Source organism: Phyllobates terribilis, unplaced genomic scaffold, assembly GCF_046119375.1.
Source record: "Phyllobates terribilis strain yellow unplaced genomic scaffold, ASM4611937v1 Scaffold_5__5_contigs__length_657084704, whole genome shotgun sequence".
NCBI lineage: Eukaryota > Metazoa > Chordata > Amphibia > Anura > Dendrobatidae > Phyllobates > Phyllobates terribilis.
In genome coordinates, this window is record NW_027362765.1 from 534271467 (window position 1) to 534291230 (window position 19764).

The 19764-nt window shown below is 42.7% G+C and overlaps 1 protein-coding gene across 6 annotated transcripts in view; it reads right to left on the reverse strand.

Annotated features, from left to right (window-relative positions):
- The window catches only part of USP54 (ubiquitin specific peptidase 54), a 137360-nt gene that overhangs the window by 102079 nt on the left and 15517 nt on the right, over positions 1-19764 (reverse strand). The window lies entirely within an intron of this gene.

The window sequence follows — 19764 nt, forward strand, 5'->3', positions numbered from 1 at the left end:
GAAATGAATGTACTCCAACCCATGGCTGCTCAGTTGTTGGACGGCAGCACAGTCCACAACTGCTGGAAAGCTACAAGTTTTGGCGACTGGTCTAGACCATAGCCTACAAGACAACGAAAAAAATAGAAATGTCCATTATCACTTTGTTCGAACAGGGAAAATATTTTTGCTATGTTAAAGAGGTTTTACAGTTATACGTTTTTAAATTGGCTCGCTCGTGTTAAAAGGAGTTTTACAGTTTAGAAATTCCCTGTCTCCTGGCTGCAGTGTTTTTTTTATTAAAACAAACACACAACAAATTACGCTTTACTCACCCTCCCCGCTTTCCGTGCGGAGTCCCCGCCACTACTCCCGGTGTCTGTTATTGTCTGCAGCACTCACATCACATTGACAGCGCTGCAGCCAATAGCGAGCTCAGCGGCTCTAGGCGACACGTGCCTTCTACGTGCCTCGCAAGTTGTTGGCTGCAGTGCTGTAGACAATGACAGACACCAGGAGCAGCGGAGAAGACTCGGAGTTGAACCAGGGAAGGGGAATAAAGGCCAGTTTGTTTTCATAAAAGTAAGAAAACCCAAGATAGAAACAAAATGAACATATACCCTGCTGTAAATAAATAAGTAAAAGCAATAATGCATATAAATAAGGTAGGGTATTTCATACTGGTTTTGATAAAAAAAAAAAAAAGCATAAAGCCACCCCACCATCGTCAAAGTGTACCACATTCGGGATGGTTCTAACTTCTAGTATTAAAACCATACCATGTGTCAAAGTGATGTCAATGTGAATAAGGACCAGGTCTTGAATGGACACCCAGCAAATACGAAGCTATATAAACATTCTGTCCAGCTCAAATAAAGAAAGTCCTCACCCTTACCTGCTCTAAATGAAGAAACCTGATGTTAAACCGAAAAAAATTTAACTGGAGTACAAGTTGGTAGCATGCAAAACGTTCTGCTCTGCCCTTATTCACACTGACGTCACTTTGACACATGGTAAGGTTTTAAACACTTGAGGTTAGGACCATCCCGATTATGGTACACACGGACGCTGCTGGGATGGCCTTTAAGCTTTTTTTGATCAAAAACAGTGTTTACTAAATACCCTACATTATTTATATACATTATTGCTTTTACTCATTTTCTTACAGCAGGGTATATGTTCATTCTGTCTCTGTCTTAGGGTTTGTCTGTTTAATGGCCAGTGTGAACATACTCCTGTTTTGCATACACGCTCCAGTTCAGTGTTTTCTTAAAACTGCAGACAGTGGACAGGTTCTCCGAAATAAGAAAGTCCTTTTAACAAACTCCACTTTACTCACCTTCTCCTGCCCAAGTGACACCACTGCTCTCAGTCTGTGTTGACAAGCAGCAGCAATGTCGTCACAACTACAGCGTATATGACAACTGCAGCCAATCACTGGGCAGAGCGGTCTCCTCACTGGCACCATCACTGAGCCCAACAATGTGCGAGGGCTGGGTGCGGGGGTGGGGTGGGGAGGTAGGGGCAATGCTAAGTTTATTACTGATAACAAAAAGGTAGCCGTTAGGAGTTAAAAAAAAAAAAACAATTGTTACTGGAAAACCATACATCTGACAAGGAAGAACCAATTGTAATGAAAGGGGTTGTTGACCTGTAGACCTTTTTGTTCTTAAAAGGGTCAAAGGTTGCCCATTAAAGAGACAATTATTCCCATTAGCTAGCTTTCATTTATCAGACACTCAACACTTGTGACACCACACCGGCCTGTTACATTTTACAATCTTCCTTACAGTGTAAAGAGATTGAAAAAGCATTGAAATTTATGGACAAATTCATTTGCTGAATATCTATTAGAAACTTTCAGAAAAACGTCAGAAAGGTGAACGGTCAGAAAAAGCAATCTACGTCTGCAAGTTCTTCTTAAAAAGTTTGTCTAAGGCCATGTTCACACGTTCAGTATTTGGTCAGTATTTTACATCAGTTTTCGTAAGCCAAAACCAGGAGTGGTTGAAAAATACAGAAGTGGTGACGTGTTTCTATTATACTTTTCCTCTGATTGTATCTGTAAGTCAAAACCAGGAGTGGAACAATCAGAGGAAAAGTATAATAGAAACACGTCACCACTTCTGCATTTATCACCCACTCCTGGTTTTGGGTTACAAATAATGTGAAATACTGACCGAATATTGATCATGTGAACATGGTCTAAGACTTATCTCCGTACAGACACTTTTGTAATTGAGGTGACGAGAAAAGAAGCAAATTTTAGCACAATTTTGTTGCACGTCATCATTTACAACATTTTTTATGCCCGTTTTGCTTTTGTGAGCGTCCGAGCTCAAGGTTTTTTTGAGATTAAAGCCTTAACCCTTCGTACTTCAGTTTCTAAATACCCTTAAACCTCTCTCAGATGTCCGTCTTTGGAGTACGTATTCTATCTATAATTTCCCATTATAGTCTATGGGGCTGTTCACATCTCCGGGTTAATTTGTAGACCTAGTGGTCAGCAAATCAAAAAGCTAGAAAACAGCAAAGTGTCTGAGCCCCAACACTGAACTAGGGCTTCTTTTCCAGTGAAATAAGTCCATGCTCAGTTAGTGTTTCCCAGCTTTAATTGCTATCCTCATTAGCTGCTGTAGATCCTGACGTGGCTTTTGGTATTTTAAGTCTGTACTGACATTAACAATGTTGCCGTAGTAGTAGTTATGTTGACCATTGCCTCGCTTGTTTTATACTGTATATTATAATATACATTTTCTGCATGACAATAACGACACGTCAACCCCTCTCAAGATGAGATTATACAGCCTGACCTAAATTTAAACCTGAAGATGTGCAGACTACCCTGGGCGTAGCTCCTGAGCTGCCCGGCAGTTATCACTGGTGCAAGCAAAATTGCACCAGCAATGAATGGCTGACCATTCAAAACATAAATGAGCCTGGTCTGCCTGTGCAGGGGCTACGGATACTTAAGGGGCTGTCTGGTGAAAACGTGTTGATCGGTGGAAGTTCGACTACTGGCGCTACCACACTGATCGGCAGAGGCTGGAACTTTTATTCCCGCTATAACGGAGAGGCAGTGCGCATGTGCAATCACTGCTCCATTCATCCTCAATGGGGCTGCTAAGCTATGCACTCAGCTTTTTCTAGCACTCCCATTAAGATTAAATGAAGAGGCATTTGGGCAACCAATACTTTGCACCATTTTGTAAAGGGGATCAAAGTTCCTCATCAGGGATAAAAATTCCCCGATCTGCCACTTGGTGGGCGTCCCAGCGGTGGGATGCCCACTGATGAACAAGTTATTTCCCATCATGTGGTTAGGTAACCGGTTTTATCTGGACAACCCATTTTTCTCTAATCTATTTTAAAGAGAGTTTAATTGGTAGATTTCTTCTTCAAAATGGAAACCAACGAAGAAAAAAAGTTGGAAATTTCAAAAGGCTTATTTGCCATCAGTTGTTGGGATCTTTTGGCTTTAGGCTGAAGCGACACCATGTACCTTGACTACATACAGATGCAAATACTGCATATTATGTTCTGTCTATTAGCGTTAAACAGAATGTCTCACAGACATTTATGGAATATCCGCAGGATGTGTAACCTTGCATCTCTTAAACACATATCTTCATATTGGAGGTCCCACGATTCCTTGCAGCAGTGACAGGAAAGGTGGTTGCACATGTGCAGCACTCTCCATTCACTGATATCAGAGATTTGAGTACCAGAAGAGCACTTGGTCTGGTGAATTTGGAAATGCCACAGTAGTGGATGGGGAGCACTGTCACACGTGACTATCTGTCAATGGCGCCGGGCACCAATTGGAACAGGGGAACAAGCAACCCCCATTCTGGAGATAGATGGGACAGAGTCTACAACTAATTTTGGCATATCCTGGGGATATCCCATGAATGTCCATCATAAGACATCACCTTGAATTGTACCGTAAACTAGCAATCTAAATGCCAAACACTAGAGTTATACATTACTTATAAGACGCTGCTCATCAGCCTATTTGCTGGACTCCTCAACAGCATGAATGCTCCGATCAATAGAGCATCCATGTTTATTAGTCTAGACCAGGGATGTCAAACTCAGACACACAGAGGGCCAAAACGAAAAACTTGGACAAAGTCGCAGGCCAACCAGTATACAGTATATAATGGGCCCCACATAGTCCTCCATACAGTATATAATGGGCCCCACAGAGGTGGCTGTTCTGGTGTTGCGGGACAAATATAACCACACTGCGGGCCAGAGTTTGACATGAGTGGTCTAGACGGAGGGAGATCAGCAGCCCCAGTGGTGTCTGGCAGCAGTTTATCTCCCTGAGACCCAACATGCCCAATCCTGGGGATCATCACTGAATCTCCTTGACCATACTTTGTTAAAAGGCAACACTTCCCAAAACTTTCTAGACACCAAAGAGGACCGAGTACACGAAAAGGGGCTCTATACACAATATATAAAGATAATGCTATAGAACTAATTAGATTTTCGGCCTTATCTAAAAGGTTAAAGTTCAGAGTCACACACAACTCTGTTCATTAAGTTACCATAATAAAACCAGGAGAATCATTGCCAGTGAGGAAACAAAAAAAGATGTTTATTTTGTATCACTAAATAAGGTGTACGGTTGAGGAGAATACAAATGATTCATTGCTGCAAAGAAAGAAAGAAGATTCCACCAAGGCCAGCGCAGAGCTCGTATCTATAGTTTCATGACAAGCCGCAAAAAGGGCAATCCTGTAAATAATAAAAAAATACATCAACCTGTTCTATTACATAACGCCCTACAAATCCCCGTCAGTGTAAAATGCAGCTTATAAATCACTTATGCAATGATGTAAGACTGACAGGGAGGATGACAATGAAAGCTCACAACCAAGGAAAACAAACCCGAGTGGTGACAGTATTAGTCATCAAGGATTTCACAACACGGAAACTTATATCTGGTGAGCACATTTTATAGTAAATCTATCACTCAGAGCTAAGTACACAAACGGGGCTAAAAGACTAATGGGCATTTAGAGGGGCCGAGAATCCATGAACGAGCAATCTTAGGAAGCTCATTCCGGATTATCGGCCCATGTACAAAATGTCAGCGATCACCTGATTAACAAGCAAAATATTTGATTTTGAGCGACTCATTTGCTGGCAAAATATAATTGTTAATGGCAGCACATTCGCCCACTCTACTAATTTTCAGCTTTTTATGTACACTGTATATTGACTGTAAACTGCCACTCAGTGCTAGGGGACATGGCAGGACCAGGAGGAACACAGGCTGCTAACCCAGCTGTGATAATCTCCTGCTGATAAAATACTGATTGCAACAAGATGTGCGAGGCCTCGCTCAATTCACTTGTATTGAGCGAGGCTGCGCACGTCTAGTTGGAATGTGGCCGAGAATATGCACATGGCATGCTTACGGTCACGTGATCATCCACAACCGCTAAATTGAAACATGATGAGGATTCGAAAGAATGACTGTAGACTTTCCTTCCAAACCTGGACAACCCCTTTAAAAGGGAATTTGTCACCAGGAGAGATTCCATCGATGTACTACTTATCAAGTTGCTTAGTGTAGACTTTATAAAATCCCTGATTTTACTAGCGGGGTGCCTCAAGGGTCTGCCTTGGGCCCTATATTATTTAATATATTTATTAATGATCTAGTGGAAGGGTTGCATAGTAAAATAGCAATATTTGCAGATGATACTAAACTTTGTAAAGTAGTTAATACAGATGAGGACAGGGCACAGCTGCAGGAGGATTTAGATAAATTGGGGAGTTGGGCTAAAAAATGGCAAATGGGGTTCAATGGCGATAAATGTAAGGTCATGCACATGGGAAAGAAAAACAGCAGTCACCCATACATATTAAATGGGAAACCGTTGGGGAAATCTGACATGGAGAAGGACCTGGGCGTCTTGGTTAATAGCAAATTAAATTGGAGTGCCCAGTGACAGGCAGCAGCTGCGAAGGCAAATAGAGTCATGGCATGCATCAGAAGAGGAATAGGGGCATATGATGAGAACATTGTTCTTCCTCTGTATAAAGCACTGGTAAGGCCGCACTTAGAATATTGTGCACAGTTCTGGGCTCCGGTGCTCAGGAAAGACATATTGGAGCTAGAGAGGGTACAAAGGAGGGCGACTAAGGTAATAAAGGGAATGGAGGGACTAGAATACCCAGAGAGGTTGTCAAAATTAGGCCTATTTACATTGGAAAAGAGAAGGCTTACGGGAGACCTCATAAACATGTATAAATACATCAGTCTCTACCATGACCTGTTTATACCAAGGATGGTGACAAAGACGAGGGGGCACACTATGCGTCTGGAGGAAAGGAGGTTCCTGCACCAGCATAGAAGGGGATTCTTTACGGTCAGAGCCGTGAGACTCTGGAACTCTCTGGGAGAGGAAGTGGTGATGAACAACTCACTTAATGAGTTCAACAGAGGCCTGGACGCCTTTCTTGAGAACAATAAAATTACATTTTATGCTTAGTTAATTAATCCAGGGATTTAATCTGACTGCCAGATTGGTGTCGGGAAGTGAATTTTTCCTCAATGATGTAAATTGGCCTATACCGCATGATTTTTTGTTGCCTTCCCCTGGATCAACGCTGCGGAATAGCTGCAGTGCACAAGAAATAGGCTGAACTGGATGGACGCTTGTCTTTTTTCGGCCTTATAAACTATGTAACTATGATTTATCAGCAGAAGATCATTAGGAGGTTAAGTAAACCTGCTGCCATGTAGTCCTCCATATTCATGAGCTCTGTATAACCCCAACCCCACAATTGACTGGCAGCTTTCTGCCTATGCACAGTGTACACTGGCAATCAGTGGTGGTGGTGGGGTTATACAGACCTCAGTATTACAGAACTGACAGATATGCAGCAGAGAAAATAGGGATTTTATCAAAACTGCAGCAAGCAGAACAGTAAGTTTTACATCGCTGTAATCAGGGTCTCTGCTCATAAATCATGCTGCTCTCAGATGGAGTAGCAAAAACATGGTGACAGATTCTCATTAAAGTGACTGTTTAGCGCTAAATGGCCACTAATCACAAAAAGCAGACTCAAGGGGTTATAGCCTAACCTTAAGACACCCAGCACTCCCACCGATCAGCTGGTTTTTCCTTAGGCAGCAGCCGGATGAAAAAAAACTTTGAATGCAGCTCTACAGCGCTGCTCCATTCAACGTATAGTGACCATGTATTGCAGATCAGCACTTCTGGATAGCTCATCAATATGCTGTGACAAGGCAAAAGGCTGGAATCCCTTGTGCAGTTTAGGTTATATTCACACCTCCGTGTGACAAGTCCTAGTGCTGCCCGTTTTTTTTCCTACAACAGCACACTGACCCATATAGATTCATTGAGCCATACACACCTCCATTTAAAAAATGATCCGCAAGACTCAGATTAGGTACTATTCTCATCAGATTTTGCGGATCAGCCTCAGCCATTAAAGTCTATGGAGATCCATGAGACATGGATGAAAATAAAAAGAGACTTTATGCTGCAGTTTTCCATCCGAGTTTCATCAGTCTTTAACCGATTTGTTGTGAAGAGTCAATGAATAAAAAAAAAGTCAGACAGTCTACCTGCTTCACTTAAAAAAAAAGGAGGAGAAAAAAAGTCAAGTTTGTCTTGGATGGTAAATCACAGGGATGTGTGAATCTAGCCTTAGATGCAGTTTTCTTGAGTCAAGGCCAGAAATGGGATTCAAAAAGGAAAAATAGGTGGATGATGAGGTAGTGTTGTTTTCTTCCCATTACTAGAGTCTAAGGTTGAAGGGTACAAAGCTCAAAGACTTATGTCCCCCACCCCATTACCCTCACAAAAAAAAAAAAATTATATATATTATATATATATATATATATATATATATATATATAAAACCAAAAGTTTGGACACACCTTCACATTTAAAGATTTTTCCGTATTTTCATGACTATGACAATTGTACATTCACACTGAAGGCATCAAAACTATGAATTAACACATGTGGAATTATATACTTAACAAAGAAGCGTGAAACAACTGAAAATATGTCTTCTATTCTAGGTTCTTCAAAGTAGCCACCTTTTGCTTTGATGACTGCTTTGCACACTCTTGGCATTCTCTTGATGAGCTTCAAGAGGTAGTCACCAGAAATGGTCTTCCAACAATCTTGAAGGAGTTCCCAGAGATGCTTAGCACTTGTTGGCCCTTTTGCCTTCACTCTGCAGTCCAGCTCATCCCAAACCATCTCGATAGGGTTCAGGTCTGGTGACTGTGGAGGCCAGGTCATCTGGTGTAGCACCCCATCACTCTCCTCCTTGGTCAAATAGCCCTTACACAGCCTGGAGGTGTGTTTGGGGTCATTGTCCTGTTGAAAAATAAATGATGGTCCAACTAAACGCAAACCAGATGGAATAGCATGCCGCTGCAAGATGCTGTGGTAGCCATGCTGGTTCAGTAGGCCTTCAATTTTGAATAAATCCCCAACAGTGTCACCAGCAAAGCTCCCCCACACCATCACACCTCCTCCTCCATGCTTCACGGTGGGAACCAGGCATGTAGAGTCCATCCGTTCACCTTTTCTGCGTCGCACAAAGACACGGTGGTTGGAACCAAAGATCTCAAATTTGGACTCATCAGATCAAAGCACAGATTTCCACTGGTCTAATGTCCATTTCTTGTGTTCTTTAGCCCAAACAAGTCTCTTCTGCTTGTTGCCTGTCCTTAGCAGTGGTTTCCTAGCAGCTATTTTACCATGAAGGCCTGCTGCACAAAGTCTCCTCTTAACAGTTGTTGTAGAGATGTGTCTGCTGCTAGAACTCTGTGTGGCATTGACCTGGTCTCTAATCTGAGCTGCTGTTAACCTGTGATTTCTGAGGCTGGTGACTCGGATAAACTTATCCTCAGAAGCAGAGGTGACTCTTGGTCTTCCTTTCCTGGAGCGGTCCTCATGTGAGCCAGTTTCTTTGTAGCGCTTGATGGTTTTTGCAACTGCACTTGGGGACACTTTCAAAGTTTGCTCAATTTTTCGGACCGATTGACCTTCATTTCTTAAAGTAATGATGGCCACTCATTTTTCTTTACTTAGCTGCTTTTTTCTTGCCATAATACAGATTCTAACAGTCTATTCAGTAAGACTATCAGCTGTGTATCCACCAGACTTCTGCACAACACAACTGATGGTCCCAACCCCATTTATAAGGCAAGAAATCCCACTTATTAAACCTGACAGGGCACACCTGTGAAGTGAAGACCATTTCCGGTGACTACCTCTTGAAGCTCATCAAGAGTGTGCAAAGCAGTCATCAAAGCAAAAGGTGGCTACTTTGAAGAACCTAGAATATAAGACACATTTTCAGTTGTTTCACACTTTTTTGTTAAGTATATAATTCCACATATGTTAATTCATAGTTTTGATGCCTTCAGTGTGAATGTACAATTTTCAAAGTCATGAAAATACAGAAAAATCTTTAAATGAGGTGTGTCCAAACTTTTGGTCTGTACTAATATATATATATATATATATATATATATATATATATATATATATATATATATATATATATATATATATATATATATATATATGAAAAAAAACTGCCAACCCTTTTAATACAGAATTCAGGTGCTACAGTACAGATTTATTTGATATATTCGTAGGTGCTGCTATTACTGAGGCTAGGCACCACACATTAAAGCGGATGTCTAGGTTTACAATATTGCTGACTTAGCTAAAGGATAAGTCATCGATATCAGATTGCCGGGGGTCTAACACCCCTACCAATAGACTTTGCAGCTCTAGCAGCAAACTGTAAGCAGTGAACGGTCCCGGAAAAGCACTGGCTCATGTGGAGAAAGGTAGCTCATGTCCTGTTGATTTGAATAGGAGCTACACTGCAGCGTGGAGACCTTGAGCAGTGTTCTGATCCAACCCCAAATGCCGTCTACATCCAGCTGCTGCAGGAGGTAAGAACAGCTGATCGGTGGGGATGCAGGTGTCAGATTCACTGCTACTCCCTATCGAATATCGCTAATCCTAATGACAGGTTATTAATATCATAAGCCTAGATACACCTCAAATATTATTATAGCGCCATTTATTCCATGGTGCTTTACATGTGAACATCCAATGATAGTGCCCACTTTAGACACCCCAACAGTAATGTCTCCTTTAATCCCCTCCCCAAGTTGTAATGGCTGGGACTTCACATAGATTAGCCTAAGAGCTTCAATTTCCCTTGAAGCACCAATCACAAACGACTTTTTGCATCCGTGTCTGTCTTATGAGACATTTGTTCAGGGACACCCACCCATGAATATCTCAGGAAAGTGTCATGTATCCGATTCATTGACTGTCGCTATCTCAGCACTGCAGCTATAGTTGCCTCTACATGGAAACAAGAGGTTTACAATTCATGGACAGCAGGCAGAGTTCTTGAAAATAATGGAGAATGGAACCATAAAATATGTAAAGAAAAAAATAGTATTAATAAAGTTTATAAAGTAAAAGCAAATCATTAGAGAGGGTAGTGTGTAGTAAGAGAATGGCTTAATAGCACTATGTCGCAGTGTATTGGGACCTTAGCTGGACCTGATGGTTACAAACGCATATGAAATAATGAGATACCATAACTGAGACCAGGCACATGACTGACATTTTCTACACAGAGTTACACAGGCAGATTGAATCCATTTGTTCCAGCTTATTTCTAATATCACCCTCCCTACCAGGCCATGCTTCTCACCATTAACCCGCTCCCTGTACTAAACAAGGAGGGCTTTCCTGCCACTTAGGACTAGCACTTGACAGCGCCCTCTCCACTATGTACTAACTTTTGCATTTTTGCTATACAATGTAAAATTACACTGAATCTGAAGATTTAAGTCAGGTTCACAAGCAGGAAGAACGCTGCAGATTTTCTTTTTGAATTTTAGGGACAAGAGTTATCCTGCAAGGTGAACACTAAAAACACAGAAACAATGGATGCAAAGGTGCACAAAGCTTTTAGAGCTTATTCACATGACCCTACAGAAGTTGTAATTTTTCAACCAGAATTCCAGGCCTTACTGTGTGTGAGTCTTGTGACTCTAAACTAATAGCATCACAGTAGTGATGAGCGAGCACTGAGCTCAAGCGCTAAGCGCAGGAGAATTCTCCCACGCTGGGATGGCATTCTGATGACAGGCTGGATCGCAGCTGAGCGCTGCCATCCAGCATGCCATCCTTCATAGACACTGCAGAGCGCAGGCATGCTTGCCCTCTGCAGTGTCTCTGAAGGATGCCAAGCTGGATGGCAGCGCTCAGCTGCGATCCAGCCTGTCATCTCAATGCCATCCCAGCGTGGGAGAATTCTCCTGCGCTCACCGCATGCGCAGGAGAATTCTCCCACGCTGTCAGTGACGTGCATGAGGTGAGCCAAGTTCATTGGACATGAACTCGGCTCATCTGGATGCCGTCATAGCGAGACACTGAGGAGCTTCACTGAGAAGCTTCTCAGTGTCTGCGGCATGGCAAGCTGGATGGCAGCGTTCTGCTGCGGTCCAGCCTGTCATCTATATGTAACAGAGCTGAAGCTGTCCTGGGAACCATGGAAAGGTAAGGATGATGTTGCTTTATTATTTTACTTTTATTGCAGGAGATCGTTGGCTTCAGCTGGAATGGGCGTGACGGTAAGTAGAGTTTAATTTACAACATTAAAGAATTGTGTGTTTATTTCAATTAAAGGACTTTATTCTGGGCGTTTGTGTTTTTTTTAACTTTGACTATGGGGTTAGTAATGGGGGTGTCTTATAGACGCCTCTCCATTACTAACCTGGGCTTGATGTCAGCTGGCATTATAAGCTGACATCAACCCCAACCCTATTACCCCACTGCCACCGCTACAGGGCAGTGGGAAGAGCGAGGCTAAGTGCCACATCCTATGGATGCGCAATTTCTGGGGCAGCTGACGGCTGGTGTTTCTAGCCTGGGAGGGGGCCAATATTCATGGAACCCTTCCTGGGCTATTAATATCAGCCCCCAGCTGTCTGCCTAGCCTTTGCTAGCTATTAAAATAGGGGGGACCCCACGTCATTTTTTTTTGGGGGGGTCCCCCATTTTAATAGCTAGTAAAGGCTAGGTATTCAGCTGGGGGCTGATATTAGTAGCCTGGGAAGCTCCGTGGGTATTACCCCCTTCCCAGGCTTCAAACATCTGCCCCAGACGTCTGCTTAACCTCCGCTAGAGACTAAAATTACGGGGAACCCCACGCCAATTTTTTTTGTAATAAATCCTTTATTTTAACACTAAATGACAAGTACAGTAACCAACACTATCAATAGAATGCTCTATTCTTTCTGTTCTAAATTGTCGGGTACCGGTGTATGCCGCAGCTGAATTGCCGGCTTTTCATGTTTCACTGTTGGCACTGTTCCTATCGATTTGGGCAATCACTGTAATGCCACAACCACCATGGCTGTGACATTACAGTGAGTTGCAGACAATCCCTGCATGATTGGTGCTCTAAATAGCGCCAGACATGCAGGACGGGGACCCGAGCTCCTGCCCGAGCATCGCGCAAGTACTCAGCGAGCTCCGAGCATCTCGAGTACTGAGATGCTCGGGCGAGTACCGAGCATGCTCGGGCGAGTACCGAGCATGCTCGCTCATCAATACATCACAGTGATATATGATGCCGTTATTTGGGGTCTCAAGAGACCCACAGTCAGGCCAGGACTTGCAGCCATAATAAAGATGAAAAATACGGCCACAAGAAAGTCTCTTCAATTAACCCTTAAAGGGGACTTGCCATGTTGAAAATGGTGTCTGATCTGCAGGAAACAGGTTACAAAAGAGTGTGCAGCTCAGCAGTATAGATTCATGTGAAACTATTCAGAATAATATGTACTTTTGTTTAAATCCTTGCTCATTCTATACTTAGGAGTCCAGAGGGAGGTCTAACAGTGCAAACAGAGATAAGTGCCAATCATTACATGGCCATTCCATTCTTCTGTTAATGAGAAATCAGCACATCAATTCAAACACTAATGAGGCTGAAGAGATAGTATAGATCTGAAGACTCTGTCACTCCAGCTCTATTCTCTCTCCAGCACCGCCTCCTCCTGCTTGACTGACAGCCTTTATGAGGTGTGACTTCAGGCAAATGAGCGGTCAGTCAAGTAGGAGGAGGCGGCACTGGGCCTCAATTACATGTCAATTCACTAATTGTCAAAACACTCATTTCACAGTAACGGAGTGGCCATGTAAAAGTATTGATGGACTCGTCTTTGAAAGAGCTACATGCGCTTATAAATAGTTTTGGGGGGGTGGGGAATGGGGGGTGAAATCCTGCTGACAGATTCCCTTCAAGTAAAACTGACATTTCACTTATATTATTTACTGCATATTTAAAAGCTAAAAATATAATGAGAGTGCATCAAAAATAAATGCCACATTGAGCATCAGGAGTCCTAAGTCTAGCCCTCACCCCAATTCAGTGAGTACATGGAAGGGAAGAGCTAATGGAGAAGAGCTTACACTTCTCACGACCGGTCTATGAGCTGACGGACACAACACACACCAAATGTTGTAATGCATCAGCGCTTATCACAAATGTATGGCATAATCTGTGATAATGGTATAGATGTTTAAAGTGGTAATTATATAGGCTATTATACACACACAAAATATAAGGAAAATATATATTCTTGTACAGTGTTAGCCAGTAGATAGAAAAATATTTAGATTTGAGAGTCCTCAGTGGTTGATACCTTTCAATGGCTAACTTGAAAAGATGGTAACAAATTGCAAGCTTTCGAGACTACGCAGGTCTCTACATCAGGCATAGTATACCACAAAATCTGAAGAGTCACATATTTATACAGAATAAGACACAAAAGATTTTGTGTTATACTAGCCTGATGAAGAGACCTGCGTAGTCTCGAAAGCTTGCAATTTGTTACCATCTTTTCAGTTAGCCATTAAAAGGCATCAACCACTGAGGACTCTCAAAATACAAGAACACTCAGCAATGATTGTGTAATGCTGCGAGGCTATAATTAACTACCAGAATTATTGGGTTATTGTCTGATCCCGTTCTAAATGCTCTGGCTAATTAAAAGGCATTTATGTCAATTGATGACGGGGCCGCAGCGGCCATATCTGCACTTTAAATGACGAAAGTCAGAACTTGTTGTAATTTGCTGACATGCATTACTCTTCCACCATCACCACATGTCAGTGCAGAGTTTACATACACTCGCTTTATCAGTCAGTCTCTTAAGGGGTTGTATAAAAGTAGGAAATAAAAAGGTAATAAAGCTGTTCTCTTCCAGAAACAGTGCCACACCCATCCACAGTTTGTGTCTGGTACTGCAGCTCAGTTTCACTGAACTGACTGAGACAAATTTGCAGTGTTACATACGATTGATGTGTATTCAGCAAGGTTAGGCTATGTGCACACTGACTACTTACAGCAGATTCAGTGTTAGCAGGAAAAACACGGTGTAAAATACGTGCATTTTGGTTACGTTTTTACTTCTGTTTTTTTTTACATATTTGAAAAAACGGTTTAATGGCTCAAATCTGCAAGGAAAAAAGAAATAGGCAGTGTATCCATGAGATTTTAGAAATCTCATTCACTTTGTTGGTACTGGAAATTACAGCATTTTTTTCCCACAACAGGTAAACAAGCGCTTACAACTGAACTCTCCTATACATTAATATAGCAGGAGCAAACAGCACACTAAGGCTTCATTCAGAATTCAGCACAATAAAACAAAATGAAACGATTTCCATTAGTGTTTGCTTGGTGCGTGTCATAACATAATAGTAAAATAGGACCAATCTATAAAGTCATCTCTTGAGAGAAGAAGTCACCCTCAAATTGAGGATTGAAGCATGGCTTCGTCAAATTAAAATGGAAAAAAAGAGCCAAGACTCCATCTGAAGCCAGTTGCCCTATAACTTTCTGCTGTGAACAGGTAAAGGAAGTAGGTCATCTGATGGAGAGAAGACAAGAAATCCTGACAAAGTCTGTACAAGAGGATGGGAGGTGTGACTTTTCTCACCTGTGGAAATAAGTTTCCTCTCTTCAAAGCCACATTTGGCCAAGAATGTCAGACGCTCTGGCACCGATGTCCTGTTATGAATATTGGGTTTTTTTGTGACAGGCATAGGTCCTATAGTTATGGAAGCCATATTTTTGGCATCGTGGCAAACGTAATGCATTTACTTACATCACTGTGTGGTCTGCGCATCAGCCCCGAATTAATACCAGCCAGATGGACAAAGTTGGATATGCCATGTTTCCCATCTATTGAAACCTAACCTCATGATAATAAATATGGCATTAATATCTCCCACCTGGGACCTCAAGAGGAGCAGGTATTCTGAATGGGGGGAGGGGGGGAATCTCCTAATTTTTGGGGGACATGAGCTGTATTTCATTGACCAGTCCCATCTGAGGTCACCAAGAGGGAGGAGGTATGTAGGAGTGACTTAACTGATAACAATGACAATAATTCAAAATCTGCTTTTAAATGCTAGGAGATACAGCTTGCTGTAGGACTGTGCAATTTTTCAATTGCAGCGCTCCCTTCTGCAAAGATCTGCACAATAAGGTCTAGTAATTTTTTTTTGTTATCCCCTTTTATTTTAGGTGATTGTATATACTGTATTGTTTTGTCTCCTTTTGTAATATCTCTTGTATATTTTTATAAATACTGCCTACTTTTCAGATTAAATATATACAATTTTATAGCTTTGTTCCTCTTGCTCTATAAACTGCATCATTGAAGCCCAGTGAGGTCATACGTTACCAGAAATGGGCGTCCAAGCTGCCTGTATAAACGGTTGATGGGGGCATTTCGTTTTCTTGGGTTATTGCAGAGCTTAACGTGAAGACCTGGGCTAAAGCATCCAACTACTGGACAGTCTGTGGTGCAACGTGACGTTGGATGGAGCGAGACATGATGTCCCAGATGTGCTCAATCGGATTCAGGTCTGGGGAACGGGCGGGCCAGTCCATAGCTTCAATGCCTTCATCTTGCAGAAACTGCTGACACTCCAGCCACATGAGGTCTGGCATTGTCCTGTATTAGGAGGAACCCAGGGCCAACCGCACCAGCATATGGTCTCACAAGGGGTCTGAGGATCTCATCTCGGTACCTAATGGCAGTCAGGCTACCTCTGGCGAGCACATGGAGGGCTGTGCGGCCCTCCTAAGAAATGCCACCCCACACCATTACTGACCCACTGCCAAACCGGTCATGCTGAAGGATGTTGCAGGCAGCAGATCGCTCTCCGAGGCGTCTCCAGACTCTGTCACGTCTGTCACGTGTGCTCAGTGTGAACCTGCTTTCATCTGTGAAGAGCACAGGGCGCCAGTGGCGACTTTGCCAATCCTGGTGTACTGTGGCAAATGCCAAGCGTCCTGCATGGTGTTGGGCTGTGAGCACAAACCCCCATCTGTGGACGTCGGGCCCTCATACCACCCTCATGGAGTCGGTTTCTAACCGTCTGTGCAGACACATGCACATTTGTGGCCTGCTGGAGGTCATTTTGCAGGGCTCTGGCAGTGCTCCTCCTGTTCCTCCATGCACAAAGGCGGAGGTAGCGGTACTTCTGCTGGGTTGTTGCCCTCCTACGGCCCCCTCCACGTCTCCTGGTGTACTGGCCTGTCTCCTGGTAGCGCCTCCAGCCTCTGGACACTACGCTGACAGACACAGCAAACCTTCTGGCCACAGCTCGCATTGATGTGCCATCCAGGATGAGCTGCACTACCTGAGCAACTTCTGTGGATTGTAGAGTCCGTCTCATGCTACCACGAGTGTGAAAGCACAACCAACATTCAAAAGTGACCAAAACATCAGCCAGACAGCATTGGTGCTGAGATGTGGTCTGTGGTCCCCACCTGCAGAACCACTCCTTTATTGAGGGTGTCTTCATAATTGCCTATAATTTCCATCTATTGTCTATTCCATTTGGACAACAGCATGTGAAATTGATTGTCAATCAGTGTTGCTTCCTAAGTGGGCAGTTTGATTTCACAGAAGTTTGATAAACTTGGAGTTATATTCTGTTTAAGTGTTCCCTTTATTTTTTTGAGCAGTATATACAACTTTATTACATGTGAGGAATGTCTGCTTCTTACACATTCCTCACATGTAATAAAACTGTCAAACAGTTGCAAATCATGCACACGGGAGTGATTCAACTATATCACGGAGCAGCTGTAAATACTCGGAGCTCGGCCAGAGCATACTCGGACAGAACATTCTCGCTCAACACACACACACATAAAAGCTGGGGGACTCGCACAGAGATCCCACTTCTGCCACCAATTTGTCAAGAACCAGCACTCCTCTGCCTCCAATCGTCAGGACAATTACATAATTGACTGACGAAGCCATGACTCCTTTCGCTACTAGGCAGGCTATTGAGCTCTTCCCAGCGAGCGTATAGTACATGCATGTCCAATTCCAACACATGAGATAATAAAAAATATATATATAGACTGCAACGGGTATGAGATTTATCTGTGAAAAACATGGATCAAACTTTTACGTGATAAACTGACATCAACCAAAGGTAGTGCCAATGTCAAATGACACGCTGTGGGAAGTCACACAGATGTTTTCTAATAATATATAACTTTCTGTTTACAGAATGAAGTGAAGCACTACAAATTAGCATGTCAGCAGCACAAATATATGGAGGTTTTTTTTTTTGTTTTTTTTTAAACTACTTTATGCATAACTGTAGACACCAAATCACATTATTTGAATCCAGATAGATACTGAGTGACAATGTTCATGGGGAACCTAGAAGCATTTTTCCATTATGGCCATTATTATTATGCATTGCTTATATAGCGCCATCACATTCCACCGCACTTTACAGACATTATTATTACAATCTACATTCCCTATCAGTATGTCTTTGGAGTGCGGGAGGAAACCGGAGAACCCAGAGGAAACCCACGCAAACATGGTGAGAACATACAAACTCCTTATAGATGTTGTCCTTGGTGGGATTTGAACCCAGGACCCCAGATCTGAAAGGCTGCAGAGCTAACCACTGAGCCACCGTGCTGCCATAAGCGTATAGTGCATCCATGGTGGTTTATTTGAGGCCTGCCATCATGTGATTAATCCTAGATCCGGTCTCTTATATTGGGATGGATTGGGGGACAGAACTTGCCTGTAATGTGCTGCTGGCATGCTGTGTAACTGGCTGCCCCTGTGATTATTTGAGGACTGGATAGTGGTGCAGTTACTGGGAGCTCGCTGTCCAGTCTTTGCGTAGTCTGTGGTCCGCTATTGCTATGGGAGATTTCTTACCCCTGTTCACGGGCAGGTGCCAGGTCTGTTTTGCTGAATACCTAGCATATAGTGGGAGGTAGTGATCCTCCATGGCAGGAGCCGGCCCGTTAGGACGCCGTTATTAGGTGCGAATATGCTGTGACCTCAGCACTCACATAGCGGCACCATATACGCTGTGGAGGACGGGCAGGGAACCGTGCAGTGCGGGGTATACTCTCTATCGGAATTGTACTAAAGAAAGTCATTTATTTCTCCACATGTAGATTTTTTTATCTTCATTTTTATTAGTAACATGGATTTGTACATTTTGTAATGTGGGGGTGTCTCAATTTTGATAGTATAAGTGTCTGTGTAGGAGATATTGGTTACCTTGAAAAAGACCAGACAGGACGAAACGCTGCTGCTGTTATTATATGGAGGAATAAAGAACTTACATATGTACCTTCCTAAGGAGCGCTGTCTTCAATTGGTTCTATAGAATGGAGCAATTCCTGTGAAAACCATGTGGCCATTCCAACTGCTAAGCCAGCCCCCTCCTCTGTTTATGCACTGTGACATAAGGGGACTGGCTTTATCATTAAGATCAGCCAGCATCCTTCACACACAGCACTGGTGATGTGTGGACACTGGAAGCTCTCCCATATCCAACATAAGTCAGAAGTGCAGCTGCCATTAGCCAGGACTGCTGCTTTCTGAAGGCAGGGGCATCTTTGGAATTACAAATATACTAATAAATAGTTTGTACTTGATAAAAACAAGATCTTTAGATGTGCTCCTAAATGAATAACGCCTTTAAACAGATGGTGAAATGCATGAAATAACACATTACTGATCTATAAGGGAAGGTTATGCTGAAATTCTTCAGTGAAAATATTCCAAATATGAGGTTTTATGGTGTTTTCCATTATAAAATATGTAACATCTTTGGCATATGCAGCATTCTCACGCCTGCACATAATCTCCCGATACGGATATCATCTACAGCCTCCCTTCACACAAGACTGTATTTCGTCTATCACTGTTCCTAGCATATGTTAACATTACAGTGTCATGAAATATTAGGTAGGCAGAAAAACATGTCTGTAGAGCCTCGGGGAGCTGATGGCAGAAGACTGCAGGCTAGACGGCGTGCGCCAGTTGGTGAGGAAACCCTCAGCTAGGTGATGGCATAGAGCTTTATATAGATTGTCTTAATGGATATTATGCTTATACATTTCATGGTCTATAAATTCTTCCCTCTTGGGCAATTTTCTGGGTTTCTTACGTTTGTTTTTTCCTCCCCCAATTCCAAGAGCCACACGTTTCTTATTTCTCCATTCACAGACGTATGAAGGCTTGTACTTTTGTGGGACAATTAGTAGTTTTCAATGACATTCTTCGTTTTACCACAGCATGTACTGGAGAAAATATCCAAGTGCTGTAATATGGTAAAAAAGTCACCCAGCAACATGATTCTCTAGGTCAGTATG